The 16,866-nt window shown below is 40.3% G+C and overlaps 1 pseudogene across 1 annotated transcript in view; it reads left to right on the top strand.

The window, feature by feature from the left end:
* LOC311099813 (amine oxidase [flavin-containing]-like) overlaps nt 1-16,866 on the top strand; it is a 131,321-nt pseudogene that overhangs the window by 98,735 nt on the left and 15,720 nt on the right. Inside the window, exons 10-11 of the transcript in view lie at nt 4,917-4,971; nt 8,449-8,548. The product of the transcript in view is annotated as an amine oxidase [flavin-containing]-like (transcript). The remainder of the gene's footprint in view (nt 1-4,916; nt 4,972-8,448; nt 8,549-16,866) is intronic.

Genomic DNA, 16,866 nt, shown 5'->3' on the forward strand with positions numbered 1-16,866 from the left:
ACGTATTGGATCACTAAAAAATACAATTTTTACATTACCATGTAGTTTACCAATAAAATGGTCTGATGGTGATGTGGATATACTCGGAATACATATCCCAAAGGAAATAAATGATCTCACTTCAATAAATTTTAATAGAAAGTTAGCAAAAATAGATAAGATCTTACTACCATGGAAAGGAAAATACCTGTCAATTTGTGGAAAAATCACCCTGATTAACTCTTTAGTATTATCCCAGTTTACCTATTTGCTTATGGTCTTGCCTACGCCTAGCAAACAGTTTTTTAAATTATATGAGAAAAAAATATTCAATTTTATTTGGAACGGCAAGCCAGACAAAATTAAAAGAGCATATTTATATAATGAATATGAATTCGGAGGACAGAAATTATTAAATATTAAAGCATTAGACCTATCACTAAAATCTTCAGTCATCCAAAAGTTATACTTAAATCCGAACTGGTTCTCAAGCAAATTAGTAAGATTGTCTCACCCACTGTTCAAGAAAGGCCTTTTTCCCTTTATTCAGATTACAACCTCTCACTTTCAGTTATTTGAAAAGGAAATAATCTCCCAAATGTCACTATTTCTAAAACAAGCCATAGAAAGTTTTTTACAATTTCAATTTAATCCTCCAGAAACGACAGAACAAATAATGCAACAAATATTGTGGTTAAATTCAAATATACTAATTGACAAAAAACCTATATTTATTGACAGAATGTTTAAAAAAGGTATAATCTTCGTAAATGATATAATCGGTAGGACTGGCGGAGTTATGTCGCACATGCAGCTAATAAAAACATATGGAAATGTCTGCTCTACCCAAAATTACAACCAAATAATTGCAGCCATACCGCAAAAGTGGAAGAGAAAAGTTGAAGGGGGAGAAAGTAAGGAACTTGTCTGTCGGCCTTGCATTAAAGAACATAATTGGTTAAGGAAAACTGTGATAAATAAAAAAGTATATCAGTTTCACTTAAGGACCAAAGGATTGACAGCAGTCCCATATAGATTGCAAAATAGTTGGGAAGAGATCTTTGACGTACCGATCCCATGGCATAGTGTTTATGAACTGACACGCAAAACGACACCGGATTCAAAAATTAGAATCTTTCAATTTAAATTATTATATAAAATTCTTGCTACCAATAGAATGTTATTTATATGGGGGATACAATCTTCCCAGCTCTGCAGATTTTGCTGTGAAGAGATAGAATCATTAGATCATTTGTTTTGGTTCTGTCCATTTGTAGCTTGTTTTTGGACACAGGTCCAGGAATGGCTAAAGGATTGCAATATTTACCTGGAACTAACCTTGCAGATAGCATTACTGGGTGATCTGAAAAGTCATAGTCAATCAATCAATAATATAATAATACTTTTAGCAAAAATGTTTATTTTTAATTCACAATCTGTAGAAGCAATGAGAATAGAAAGGTTCAGAACTTTTGTAAAACATCACAGTATGGTTGAAATATATATGGCAAATAGAAATCCTATATGGATGGTGTTAAGAGATAGATGGGAGGTATTGAATAGAGTTGAAGGATGGGACTAATAACAAATAACAACAAATAATAACAAAGATAGCTAATAATGTAAGCATACTGTGTCCATAATAAGTATATAGGTTGTATGTTGGGAGCTTTTGGGAAGGAGCACAGTTAGAAAGATATGGCATTTAGAGGCAAACCGGATGGACATCATGAAGATGATCGGAGAGGTTGAGAGTAGAAGAAGTTCAGGAGAAAAAAAATAAATAGATGTGTATGTGTATATGTATGTATGTGTGTGTATGTGTGTATATATATATATATATATATATATATATGTATGTATATATATATATATGTATATGTGTGTGTATGTGGATGTATATATATATATACAGTGGGGAAAAAATGTATTTAGTCAGCCACCAATTGTGCAAGTTCTCCCACTTAAAAAGATGAGAGAGGCCTGTAATTTTCATCATAGGTACACGTCAACTATGACAGACAAAATGAGGAGAAAAAAATCCTGAAAATCACATTGTAGGATTTTCTATGAATTTATTTGCAAATTATTGTGGAAAATAAGTATTTGGTCAATAACAAAAGTTTCTCAATACTTTGTTATATACCCTTTGTTGGCAATGACACAGGTCAAACGTTTTCTGTAAGTCTTCACAAGGTTGTCACACACTGTTGCTGGTATTTTGGCCCATTCCTCCATGCAGATCTCCTCTAGAGCAGTGATGTTTTGGGGCTGTCGCTGGGCAACACAGACTTTCAACTCCCTCCAAAGATTTTCTATGGGGTTGAGATCTGGAGACTGGCTAGGCCACTCCAGGACCTTGAAATGCTTCGTACGAAGCCACTCCTTCGTTGCCCGGGTGGTGTGTTTGGGATCATTGTCATGCTGAAAGACCCAGCCACGTTTCATCTTCAATGCCCTTGCTGACGGAAGGAGGTTTTCACTCAAAATCTCACGATACATGGCCCCATTCATTCTTTCCTTTACACGGATCAGTCGTCCTGGTCCCTTTGCAGAAAAACAGCCCCAAAGCATGATGTTTCCACCCCCATGCTTCACAGTAGGTATGGTGTTCTTTGGATGCAACTCAGCATTCTTTGTCCTCCAAACACGACGAGTTGAGTTTTTACCAAAAAGTTATATTTTGGTTTCATATGACATTCTCCCAATCCTCTTCTGGATCATCCAAATGCACTCTAGCAAACTTCAGACGGGCCTGGACATGTACTGGCTTAAGCAGGGGGACACGTCTTGCACTGCAGGATTTGAGTCCCTGGCGGCGTAGTGTGTTACTGATGGTAGGCTTTGTTACTTTGGTCCCAGCTCTCTGCAGGTCATTCACTAGGTCCCCCCGTGTGGTTCTGGGATTTTTGCTCACCGTTCTTGTGATCATTTTGACCCCATGGGGTGAGATCTTGCGTGGAGCCCCAGATCGAGGGAGATTATCAGTGGTCTTGTATGTCTTCCATTTCCTAATAATTGCTCCCACAGTTGATTTCTTCAAACCAAGCTGCTTACCTATTGCAGATTCAGTCTTCCCAGCCTGGTGCAGGTCTACAATTTTGTTTCTGGTGTCCTTTGACAGCTCTTTGGTCTTGGCCATAGTGGAGTTTGGAGTGTGACTGTTTGAGGTTGTGAACAGGTGTATTTTATACTGATAACAAGTTCAAACAGGTGCCATTAATACAGGTAACAAGTGGAGGACAGAGGAGCCTCTTAAAGAAGAAGTTACAGGTCTGTGAGAGCCAGAAATCTTGCTTGTTTGTAGGTGACCAAATACTTATTTTCCACCATAATTTGCAAATAAATTCATAAAAAATCCTACAATGTGATTTTCTGGAATTTTTTTTCTCAATTTGTCTGTCATAGTTGACGTGTACCTATGATGAAAATTACTGGCCTCTCTCATCTTTTTAAGTGGGAGAACTTGCACAATTGGTGGCTGACTAAATACTTTTTTTCCCCACTGTATATATATATAGATATAGAATTATTGTAAAATTAACTCTGTCCATAAGGTGTAGATAGTGAGTATGGACCGGAAGTAGAGGCCTGGGCGTTGTTGTTCACTAATTTACTCCAAGTAGGGAAAGGATGGTGGGGTTGAAAAGTAATAAAGGGGAATATATATATATAAAAAATAAAAAAAAATATGGGGGATTGGAAGTGATGCAGACAATTACATTGATAGAAGATACAATCTATCTGCAATATTAAGCTGATCCTTCCCCCCGAAAAAAAAAAAAAAAAAAAAATGATATATGAATAAAAAAAAAAAAAAAAAAAAAAAAAAAAAAAAAAAAAAAAAGGTCAACCAAAGCTTAACATACTTTGTCTATTGGGCTTCACAGGAATTTAGAGTTAAGCACATACTTTACTGACCTTAATGGGTATTGCCTGCACCCACTTGGTAAAGTGATCGGTCGCTGTCAGACACCAGCTGTTGCCATTCCTGTATTTCGTGAAGGGTCCGATGAGGTCCACCCCTAACATTTAAAGTGTTAGAGAGAAGATTACTTTATTCTTACACCTTTTTTTGTGTCATACAGTATTCACATTTTCATATTTATAAGGATACTGACACATACACACACACACACACACACACACACACACACACACACACACACACACACACACACACACACACACACACACACACACACACACACACACACACACACACACACACACACACACATTCTATAATATTGAACTCTGCTGTGGTCAAATAAAGCAACCATTACAAAACAACTTATCAGGGCAGAATTGGGACACTTACCCATCATGTGCCATGGTGAAACAACTTTGATGGGCTTCAACTCCGGCGCCACAGTCTTCACCCTCTCAAACTTCTGGCAGGCTAGACAGGGTACTACTGACCTTTAAGCAAAAAGTGACAAATTGAAATATTTGTGTGCTCTCTGATATGACATTCATTGAAATCATAATAATTTCTGATATAATAGAATGTGATTGATAAACAAACGTTTATTTCACTTACCCAGCTGTCCACCTCCTTGACAATTTCCCATCAGAAGAAGTGTAGGTTGATTTTGGCAATCATGCGCTTCACTCCAAAATGGCCAGCATGTATCTCGGTCAGCAAGGCCTCTTTCTCCTCCTTTGTAAAAATCACCCTCTTGTGTGACTGGCCATCCTTCCCCTGTAGGTACATATGATTTCCTAACAAGCTGGAAGAGAAGAGTTGTTGAAATATTCAAGTCTAAGTACATTTGCACTGCTGTATTTCTCTCTCTGTTTCTCTCTCTCCCACTTTCATATTTTATTTGTTGTTCTTTGGCCAGGCATATTTCTGTGCATGATGAGCCAATGTGAAGTGAGAGCTTCAGGATTGACTAATTTCACCTCCTGTTCATGTGATCTGTCGTTCTCAGCCTGGTAAAATACCAGGGAGAGGAAAACGCTAGCTACATCCACTATGAGGAGAAAGTAAATGTCTGTTTGCCTAGATATGAATGTCATAGAATGTCATGCCTGAATAGGACAGTCCCTTAACCTCTTCATATTTAATAATATGTCTCCTATAATATTATTTATATAGAAAGAAATAGCTTTGGTTTAAAGACACTGGGAAACCTGTGTTGGATGAGCAGTAGACTGGAGCCTCTCCACTAAGCCCTCTATTCTGTCTGCTATTACGGTCCCTGGGTAATAACCAGGCCCGGCTCCAGGATTACATGCCTGAGGGGCCATTTTAAATCCATGGGGGGGGGGGGGGGGGGCACAATTAGTATTTATTTAGAGCCTTAATAACACAAGGTAGATTGGTCCCACTGCTGTTCTAATGTTTTTTTTAAAAATGTATCTGAAATGTAGTCGTACACATCAACAACCATGGCTTTATATAATAACACAAGATATGTGCCCCACTATGACATGTGTATCAGAAATGCAGCGGTAGCTGCAGTAGGCCTACATATCATTTGCACCTACCAACACGCACAGATCAGCTCGACAGGATGAGAACCACTAGCTTATCAAAGATTCTTACAGAATTCATAGCTTAAACATCTATAATTAAAACTATAGGCTACATTTCTGTTGAATTTGTGACACTATGCAATGAGCATAACCAAGCCGTCCCTTCTCCAGGTACGCAATATTTTCTGTGTGGGAGAATTTCAGAAAAGCAAACTAAATCAAACTAAGTGCATATTCTATAGTCATAGCTGATGTGAAATGTCCTACATGGCAGTAGCTAATTTGAATCTGCTTCGAAAAAGAGTAAATGCCCATTCTGAGAGCAACTCACACACGCTATAGCAAGAGAGCAGGGAGGGGGTGAAAAAGTAGGCTGTGTCATTTTCATCGTATTGACATCACTTTTACAGCAGCCTATCACACAATGACTGTGTAATGCAAATTAATGATAAGAGTGAAAGTTTGCCTACTTGTTTTAGTAGGCTACATACGGTATTGGTCCTACAAAGAAAACATGTAAAACATTTGGCCTATTTGAAATGCAGCCATATACACAACTTTCATTTTGATGTTGAAAAGAAGCCCCACGAAGACTGGTAGCCCAAGACGCGCTCGATAAAACAGCACACACCGTAACCATTGATTCAAGACCATGGACAGAAGGCTACTGCCAGTCAGTGCGATGAAAGGATAATGTTTCAGCGTCACCTCAGAGCACAACCGATAGGCTACATTGGTCATTGTCCCTATACCCGTCAAATAATGCAAAGTTGTATATCTATCAATAGCAATTAGACCTGCAAAAGCAAGTAATAACATTAAGAATTACAGATAAATCTAAGTACTAAACTATACATTATTCAAAAATCAGCCAAACAACCAATAGGCTTACATGAGAGAAAACCAATTAATTAATAATTCTGGCACGGCTGCCAGGGACATAAATGTTGTAGCTTACCATTTAAACGAGTTGCAGCCTCCTCCATGCTGTGTTGAACCTCATGAGAAGTTTGATTCCATTCTCCTTCCTGGCTAAATTTACTTGTCAGGTCCCTCTCAATTTCCAGCTGGACAAGCTGGGCTTTTCGTTGATGTAACAGGCTGTGTCTGTGTTCACTGAATACGTTCTTCAGAGTGGAGAAGGAATTTTAGCACATTGCTGAAGATGTCCCAAATGTTAATTCAAATCCATGTTTCAGTGCCAACAGCACAGTCGGCATTGCTGACAAAGGCCTGCCGTATCTTTGAAGAACACTGAGTGGGGTCCATTTGTTGTTGCTGGCTGTGGTTGCGATTTCACTTTGCAAGAATCAATAAACTCTGCTTCCACTGTTTCAGTTTTGGTTAGATCCAACAGATCGTCAGGTGCTAGTGGCTGGGGTAACGGAGGTGCAGGTGTTTGTTGTGATGTTACCCTCGTGCTGTTGGTGCTAGGCCCTTCTCGATCTTGTTGGTCAGCAGGTAGCATGGGGGATGAGCAAGTATTACATTTGCTGCTAAGCTCCTCAACCTCGGTGGTCATGTCAGCAGGCTGCTCGGTGAGCTCGGCATTGCACTCGACATGGTGGTCCTCAGTTGTTTGCTCTTGGCAGTGCCCAGCCATTTTCGGATATCCATGCTGATTAGCCAGCTATAATTATTCAGCTCACCACTACTAAAATGTAACAAAGCTAGTATCTACTAGCTAGCCTATTATTAGCTGTAGCTGTCTGGAAAAGTAAACAACTTTTTTCCCTCTCGGTGAGAAAAAAACTTTAAATTTGACCTCGTCCTGTGTGGGATCCAATGAGCTTACTAAATAAGGTAATGAAGGCAGTACCTAATGACATTGCATGGCTAGGTGCCCAATCAGAATGCATTTTTGAAATGTAACTACTACATATTACATTATTACATCCCCCCCTCCCTACCCCTCCTCAAATCATGAACGCACACCCGGCATAGCCTCTGTCCTGGTCTGCGATACTGGCAGGCCCGACAACGCTACATTTGCAAAACTGGGCATTGTAAATCATATACCATTTGTTCAGTTTATCAGGAAACAAAACTGGGGGGGAGGGGGGCACAAATTCTATCTCGGGGGTCCATGCTCGGCTTTGCCACCCTGTAGAGCCGGCTCAGGTAATAACTGCCATCAGAGCTGAACTCAACAACTGCCTGCTGGTTTTTCTCAAAACATCTCTCCAGCAAGAACATTTGAACAGCATGAAGTGCACCGGTCAATAAAATCTTCCCTGGGATCAGTCAGTCTTGTGGGGAAGTAGAAAACACACATCGCTTGTCCCTGTGACACAACTCACTGCCCAGATTGACAAACAAGCACATTGGCCTGACAGACGTTGTCTGTAGCAATATGTTAGCATTCTGCTCCCTGGGCGGCTTTTCATGTGCTTAAGCTTTGAGTGGCTAGGAAGATTGCCCCTGAGGAGTCCAGGGCTTGAGAGGGCATGGAGGAGGAGGATTTTCCCTGCTTGACTGGTTACGAGACTCTGGAGGGAGAAACAATTTAGAGGGATATCAACAGGTATGAGATACAGTGAAAGAGAGGAAGTCAGTGGGCAAATGGATTTACACACAACACAGTGGGAATATGACAGAGCAGATTGGCCTCTTAGAAGAGATATGGCGGGTTGAGATATAATATTACAGAGAAAATAAGCATAATGTGAGAGAAAAGCACAAACCACATGATCTTTTCTTAGGAATTCATGGTTTCCAGTAATTGATTAATTTAAACACGCAACGGTTATGAATGTAAACACATGAACATAATAGCTGTTGTATTGTACATGTGTAGTGAATAGAGATACCTTTTTTTGTGTCTTTGCTGCTGTTGTTGTAGTAAATAGAGGTAAAGTAACTTGTGTTTTGCTGTGTTGTGTGTTTTCTGCAGGACTGTACAGTATGTTCTAGCTTTGTGTTCTACTGTGTGTTTAGTGTTGTGTTGCAGGATTGTGTGTTATGTGTTCTATTGTGTGTTGTCAGGACTGGGCCTTGGAGGAGTACAGTGGGGGTGTCCTGTTAATGTCATGGCACCGGGGCTGCTGACATATTACCACCCCAGCCTCCGCAGACCCTGTGGCAGGTAATAAACCCTGCTAACTGCTAAGCTGCTACTGTTCTAAACCTCCCCTCTAGTTCCCTCCATCCCTCCTCTTCATCAGCACCATCCTACCAGCACGCAACACCAGTGACATACTGCATCTACCCTGTCTATTTACCAATGCACCTTCTATGACAGCCCTTACACTCCACTCTTTCTCCACCCACATATTGTCTATGCTCTTTCCTTCCACCATAACACACACACACACACACACAATCAGCTTCTGTATCCCCCATATGGCCCCATTACAAACCCGCACCAGCTAGCCGCTGAGCAACAATCTCAACTAATATCATTGATTACTTCTTCAATAGGAGACATTAGTTGAGACCCAAAGAAAATGGACGAGAGGTTGAAGGGAACACCACTCTTGGAAAAACGGTCACATAATCAATTTTTAATGGCCTGTAAGGAGATGTAGACAGCTGAACAGATGCACTTGATTAATTTATGAAATTGCTTTTTCCAATTATTGATAAACATGCACCTTTTAAGAAACTGAGGATTGATGAGACATTGAAAAACTGTACAGTTGAAAGAGATTGGGCAAAAGGAGTGGCTAATAAGTCTAGCTGCACATCTGACTTACTGCAAATTGAGAAATTATTTGACTAAACTCAACAAAAAGAGTACTATGAAGCCTAGATCAATGATATAAAGAATGATGAAAAACACTTAGACAGGAAATGCCAACAACGAACAGTGAGCCATCGTGTTCATGATACACATTTTAGTGAGGAAAGAAAAACATTGTACGTTTTAATTTTGTAAAGTTAGTGTGGGAGAAGTGGAAAAAGTATTGTTATCGATCAATAATGACAAACTTTTTTTATTTATTTTTTATTTAGCAGACGCTCTTATCCCCCGTGGGAATTGAACCCACAACCCTGGCGTTGCAAACACCATGCTCTACCAACCAAGCTACATCCCTGCCGGCCATTCCCTCCCCTACCCTGGGCCAATTGTGCACCGCCCCATGGGTCTCCCGGTCGCGGCCGGCTACGACAGAGCCTGGATTCGAACCAGATTCGAACCAGGATCTCTAGTGGCACAGCTAGCACTGCGATGCAGTGCCTTTGACCACTGCGCCACTCGGGAGATGGAAAGGTACAGAAGATGGTAGCTGGCTCTATAGCCACTCCTATCTGTCATATTTTTTATCTGAGCCTAGAAGGAAGTGTTTGTCCTCAGGCCAGGGAAGCCAAAGACATTCCGCTATACAAGAATGGTAAAGCTGCCTTTACTGGTTCTAACAGCCGACCTGCCAGCTCTTAGCAAACTGTTGGAGAAAATTGTGTTTGACCAAATACAATGCTATTTCCCTGTAAACAAATTAACAACAGACTTTCAGCATGCTTATAGAGAAGGGCACTCAACATGTACTGCACTGACACGAATGACTGATGATTGGTTGAAAGAAATTGTTAATAAGAAGACTGTGGTAGCTGAACAGTTAGATTTCAGTGCAGCCTCTGATGCTATTGACCATAACCTGTTGGAGAAAAAACATATGTGTTATGTGTTTTCAACCTCTGCCATATCGTGAATTCAGTGCTATCTATTTGATAGAACACAGAGGGTAATGGAAGCTTCTCTAATGTTAAAAATGTAAAGTGTGGTGTGCCTCAGGGCAGCACTCGTGGCCCTCTACTATTTTCTATTTTTACCAATGACCTGCCACTGGCATTAAACAAAGCCTGTGTGTCCATGTATGCTGATGAGTCAAACCTTTACGTGTCAGCAACCACAGCTAGTGAAAATCACTGCAACCCTAAACAAAGAATTGCAGTTAGTTTCAGAATGGATGGCCAGTAATAAACTGGTCCAGAACATCACTAAAACTAAGAGCATTGTATTTGGTAAAAATCATTCCCTAAGTTCTAGACCTCAGCTGACTCTGGTATTGAATAGTGTGGCTGTTGAGCAAGTTGAGGAGTTTAAATTACTTTGTGTTACTTTAGATTGTAAACTGTCGTGGTAAAAACATATGGTACCCTATATCAGTCCATATAATCAAAGCAGTCTTATCAGTCTACTCTGGCCTACTTGGAGTAGGCTACACAGTGAGATTGTGTGTAATTGTACATGCTGAACGGCTTTCAATATCTGGGAATATATCCACATTGGGCAGCAGTTGAGCAAGTGTCGGAGATTGTGGTGATGAGGCTTGTGGAACCTTAGGTTGGCAAGGGGAGAAATGTCACTATGGACAATTTCTTTACTTCACTGTCATTGGCGAACAAGTTGCTTGCAAAGAAAACAAGTCTGGCAGGCACCATGAACAAAGTGAGATGGCAGCTCCCTCCCTCTGCGCAAAATAAGGCACCTGTATAATGTCCACAACAGTGCTGAAGAATGACAAGAAGACAGGGACACAATGAGAAAACTACAACCAAACAAAGGTACAGTGGGGAGAACAAGTATTTGATACACTGCCGATTTTGCAGGTTTTCCTACTTACAAAGCATATAGAGGTCTGTAATTTTTATCATAGGTACACTTCAACTGTGAGAGACGGAATCTAAAACTAAAAACCCAGAAAATCACATTGTATGATTTTTAAGTAATTAATTTGCATTTTATTGCATGACATAAGTATTTGATACATCAGAAAAGCAGAACTTAATATTTGGTACAGAAACCTTTGTTTGCAATTATAGAGATCATACGTTTCCTGTAGGTCTTGACCAGGTTTGCACACACTGCAGCAGGGATTTTGGCCCACTCCTCCATACAGACCTTCTCCAGATCCTTCAGGTTTCAGGGCTGTCGCTGGGCAATACGGATTTTCAGCTCCCTCCAAAGATTTTCTATTGGTTTCAGGTCTGGAGACTGGCTAGGCCACTCCAGGACCTTGAGATGCTTCTTACGGAGCCACTCCTTAGTTGCCCTGGCTGTGTGTTTCGGGTCGTTGTCATGCTGGAAGACCCAGCCACAAACCATCTTCAATGCTCTTACTGAGGGAAGGAGGTTGTTGGCCAAGATCTCGCGATACATGGCCCCATCCATCCTCCCCTCAATACGGTGCAGTCGTCCTGTCCCCTTTGCAGAAAAGCATCCCCAAAGAATGATGTTTCCACCTTCATGCTTCACGGTTGGGATGGTGTTCTTGGGGTTGTACTCATCTTTCTTCTTCCTCCAAACACGGCGAGTGGAGTTTAGACCAAAAAGCTCTATTTTTGTCTCATCAGACCACATGACCTTCTCCCTTTCCTCCTCTGGATCATCCAGATGGTCATTGGCAAACTTCAGACGGGCCTGGACATGCGCTGGCTTGAGCAAGGGGACCTTGCGTGCGCTGCAGCATTTTAATCCATGACGGCGTAGTGTGTTACTAATGGTTTTCTTTGAGACTGTGGTCCCAGCTCTCTTCAGGTCATTGACCAGGTCCTGCCGTGTAGTTCTGGGCTGATCCCTCACCTTCTTCATGATCATTGATGCCCCACGAGGTGAGATCTTGCATGGAGCCCCAGACCGAGGGTGATTGACCGTCATCTTGAACTTCTTCCATTTTCTAATAATTGCGCCAACAGTTGTTGCCTTCTCACCAATCTGCTTGCCTATTGTCCTGTAGCCCATCCCAGCCTTGTGCAGGTCTACAATTTTATCCCTCATGTCCTTACACAGCTCTCTGGTCTTGGCCATTGTGGAGAGGTTGGAGTCTGTTTGATTGAGTGTGTGGACAGGTGTCTTTTATACAGGTAACGAGTTCAAACAGGTGCAGTTAATACAGGTAATGAGTGGAGAACAGGAGGGCTTCTTAAAGAAAAACTAACAGGTCTGTGAGAGCCGGAATTCTTACTGGTTGGTAGGTGATCAAATACTTATGTCATGCAATAAAATGCAAATTAATTACTTAAAAATCATACAATGTGATTTTCTGGATTTTTGTTTTAGATTCCGTCTCTCACAGTTGAAGTGTACCTATGATAAAAATTACAGACCTCTACATGCTTTGTAAGTAGGAAAACCTGCAAAATCGGCAGTGTATCAAATACTTTTTCTCCCCACTGTATGTCAAAGAGTGTCAAGCAGGTGAAAGTTATAAAAATGGTCAACTGTTAGGACATGGGATAACTTCTAAATGAAATCCACTGATGCCATTGTGTGAAGACGCAAACAAAATAATTGACTAATTTTGACCGCTGTCATATCAACACTTATATTAATTATAATGTCATTATTGTTTTGTGCTGAGTTTCACTATTTATCAAGGCCACTTGGAGCTTATGATGATGTTTAGGCTACTGATGTTTTCATCATTTCACCGTGCATCTTGGTGGTTGGGGTATTTATTTATTGCCATTATAAAAATAAGCTGTTACTGTGTTCCAACACATATGCTTTCTGTTACATAGTTTTAATAAAGGCACTACACAAATACAATTTATTGAAGACTTTAATTTTTATGTTTGTGTTTTATTTTTTACGTATAGCCTACAGTAACATTAAACAAATTAAAATGCTATTGTTTTATTTCAAATAAACTAATGTTACCCAAGGCCTTCATAAACACAACCAAATTATTATTTTTGCTATACCATATACAGTATGAAATGTATTAATTACTGTTAGAATGTTGCAGTCAGAATGACTCATTAGCTTGAAAGGGGTCCCTCGAGGCCCAGTGGTTCTAGTGTTAAGCTGCAGCTGGCCCAGAACAGAGCGGCACATTTTGCTCTTCATTGTAATCAGAGGGCTAATATCAATACTATGTATGTCAGTCTCTCTTGGCTAAGAGTTGAGGAAAGACTGACTGCATCGCTTCTTGTTTTAATAAGAAACATTCATTTCCAAATAGTTTGCATAGTCAACTTACACAGCACTGACACAAACACTTACCCCAGCAGACATGCCACCAGGGGTCTTTTCACAGTCCCCAGGTCCAGAACAAATTCAAGGAAACGTACAGTATTATACAGAGCCATGAGTGCATGGAACTCCCTTCCATCTTATATAGCGCAAGTGAACAGCAACACCTCACGGCACAACGCCTCTCCCCCATGTGACCTACTTTTTGTGTGTATGTATTAACATGTATGTGTAACTGATAGATGCATACAATATGTTAATGTTTTGAAATGTATGAAAATTGTACAGTATTTTGTCTGTAATGTATTTTTTATTATGATTATAATAAAATAAATAAATAAATCCATGGACAAGAGAAAGGGAGAGAGATGGGGGAGAGAGGGAAAGATGGATGTAGAGAAAGAGGGAGAGAGAGAGAGAAAGGGATGGAGAGGGATGAAGAAGAAAAAAACAGGAGAGGGATAGAGACAGAGACGTCCATTTAGTCTGTAGGGACCATGGGGATCTCATTATGTAAGGTGGACAGCAGCAGCATTAGCTCAGCAGACCTCCCCATTCTCTCTCTCCCATAATGTGAAATTGATCCTCAAGGAGATGAGGATGAGGATACATGGATACATGTGCGACGCAGTTAACCTCAGTTGCTGGGACCGCTACTATCTGTCCCGGGATACTGCCAAACCCTAAATTCTGGAGAGCTGCTGCTTGGTGAAGTAGCTAGCCTAGCTGCTAGCTATCAAGCTTGCCAGGTTTCCTTGACAGTTTGAACACAGCCCGCGGCGCAGTTAACCTTTGTGGATGAGACCGCGGATAGTCCCAGGCTTGTGGCTGTTTAAATCCCTGCTATTTGTTGCTGTTTCCATCGGCCCTGCGAGCTGTGCTGGCTGGAATTGCATGGACTACCAGCGTTGCTGTCATCATGCCGCCCAAAGTTAAAGAAGGTTGGAGTAATGGAGAGGACAGTGTTTTGCTATCACAGGAGCGTGATCTTTGAAATAAACGAAAAGATGTCTACAAGCAATTGTTACAGCAATAGGAAAATAGCTTCAAGAGCTTTGTCCATCTGACCAGAGAGGTCCAACACCTTAAGAACAGTTTGCAGTTCTCCCAGGGAAAGGTGGATGTCCTGAAAGAGACTTGCAACAAGATGACAACAAACTGTAAATCCACGCGAGATTACATCTAGAGGGATAATCCAGGAGGAATAACATTGTTGTGGATGGCATACCAGAGTCTCCACATGAGACCTGGACGGAGTCTGATGAGAAAGTGAGAAAAATTATCACTGAAAAGCTGCAGATGGATAATAAGAAGATTATGGAGTGCGCCCTCAGGTCTGGAAGACCTGTAACAAGCCCAGGTGACACACCCAGGCTGATAGTGGTCAAGTTCCTAAGGTTCAAGGACAAGATGGCTGTTCTGGAGTGAGCCAAGAACTTGAGAGGAACCAACATCTTCCTCAACGAGGACTTCTCTAAAGCTATGCGACAGAGGCGGAAAGAACTTATCCCAGCTATGAAAGTTGCCAGAAACCGTGGGGACATTGCTTACATCCACAACGACAAGCTCATTGTCCACCCTCCCTCCCAAAAGCCTGGCAGGATTGTGAGAGCCAAGCTTCAGGGTCAGTAGTTTCAGCCCAACATCACACACACACACACACACACACCAACTGACACTTACAAGTGCCTGATTGACTAACTCTATTAGCAAAGCAATGTTTTAATTTTACTTTTACTTTTACTTTCTCCATATTATGTCTATCTCCGATAAGCTACCAAGGAAAGGGCTAAGTATAGACCATGTTAATATATCTAGCCTTATAAGGTTAACAAAATCAATAACTTGCTAACATCAGACTAACACTTGCTAACACATTCATAACTCTGAAACTCATTTAGATAATTCCTTTGATGATACAGCAGTAGCAATACAAGGATATAACGTCTACAGAAAATACAGGAATGCCTATGGGGGAGGTGTTACTGTGTATGTTCAGAGCCATATTCCTGTAAAGCTTAGAGAGGATCTCTTGTTAAATGTTGTTGAAGTGTTGTGGTTGCAAATTCAACTACCTCATCTAAAGCTTCTTCTTTTAGGGTGCTGCTGTAGGCCACCAAGTGCAGATGCAGCACAGGAAGCATTTGTACAATTATTCATGCCAATAGTTGACAAGCATGCGCTTGTAAAGAAATTAACTGTGAGAACTGTAAGAACCCCCTGGATTGATGATGAATTGAAAAATTGTTTGTTTCAAATAAATGATGCAAAAGAGGTGGCAAACAAGTCAGGCTGCTCAGCTGATTGGTTGGCATACTGTAAACTGAGAAATGTTGTGATTAAACTTACCAAAAAGAACAATAAATTATATTACCAAACCAAGATAAATGACTTAAACACAATGTAAAAATACTTTGGAGTATCATGGGCAGAAAACCCAGTTCATCTGCATCGTTCGTTGAAGTTTATGGGTCATTTATAACAAAACCTTTTGATATTGCCAATCATTTCAATTACTTTTTCACTAGTAAAGTGGAAAACTCAGAATTGAAATGACAACGTCGAACAGGTGAACAATTATATTTTTGTATAAAATATCTAATAGTGAAAGAAAATGATTACTGTCTTTAATTTGGTCAAGTTAGTGTGGGAGAGGTGGAAAAACTATTGTTATCCATCAATAATGATAAACCACCAGGCATAGACAACCTTGATGGGAAACTATTGAGAATAATAGCAGACTGTATTGCCACCCCTATTTGCTATATCTTTAACCAATGCCTAAAGGAGTGTGTGTGTCCACATAAGTGGAAGGAAGCTAAAGCAATTCTACTGCCTAAAAATAGTAAAGCATTCTTTGCTGGCTCTAACAGCCGCCCAATCAGTTTGCTGCCTGTTCTTAGTAAATACAATGCTATTTTTTAGAGAACAAGTTAACTACGGACTTTCAGCATTCATACATCAACATGTATTTTTCACATGCGCTGTATTCAACAGGTGTAGACTTTACCGTGAAATGCTTACTTGCGAGCCCTTTCCCAACAATGCAGAGTTAAAAAGTAAGAAAAATTAGCAAAAAATAAATAAAGGAAATAGTAACACAATAAAATAACAATAACGAGACTATATACAAGGAGTACCGGTACCAAGTCAATGTGGTAATATATACAGTACCAGTCAAAAGTTTGAACACACCTACTCATTCAAGGGGTTTTCTTTATTTTTACTATTTTTTACATTGTAGAATAATAGTGAAGACATCAACACTATGAAATAACACATATGGACTCATGTAGTAACCAAAAAAGTGTTCAACAAATCAAAATATATTTTATATTTGAGATTCTTCAAATAGCCACCCTTTGCCTTGATGACAGCTTTGCACACTCTTGGCATTCTCTCAACCAGCTTCATGAGGAAGTCACCTGAAATGCATTTCAATTAACAAGTGTGCCTTCTTAAAGGTTAATGCGTTTGAGCCAATC

The sequence above is a fragment of the Coregonus lavaretus genome, assembly GCF_964263955.1.
Source record: "Coregonus lavaretus genome assembly, chromosome: 24".
Classification (NCBI taxonomy): domain Eukaryota; kingdom Metazoa; phylum Chordata; class Actinopteri; order Salmoniformes; family Salmonidae; genus Coregonus; species Coregonus lavaretus.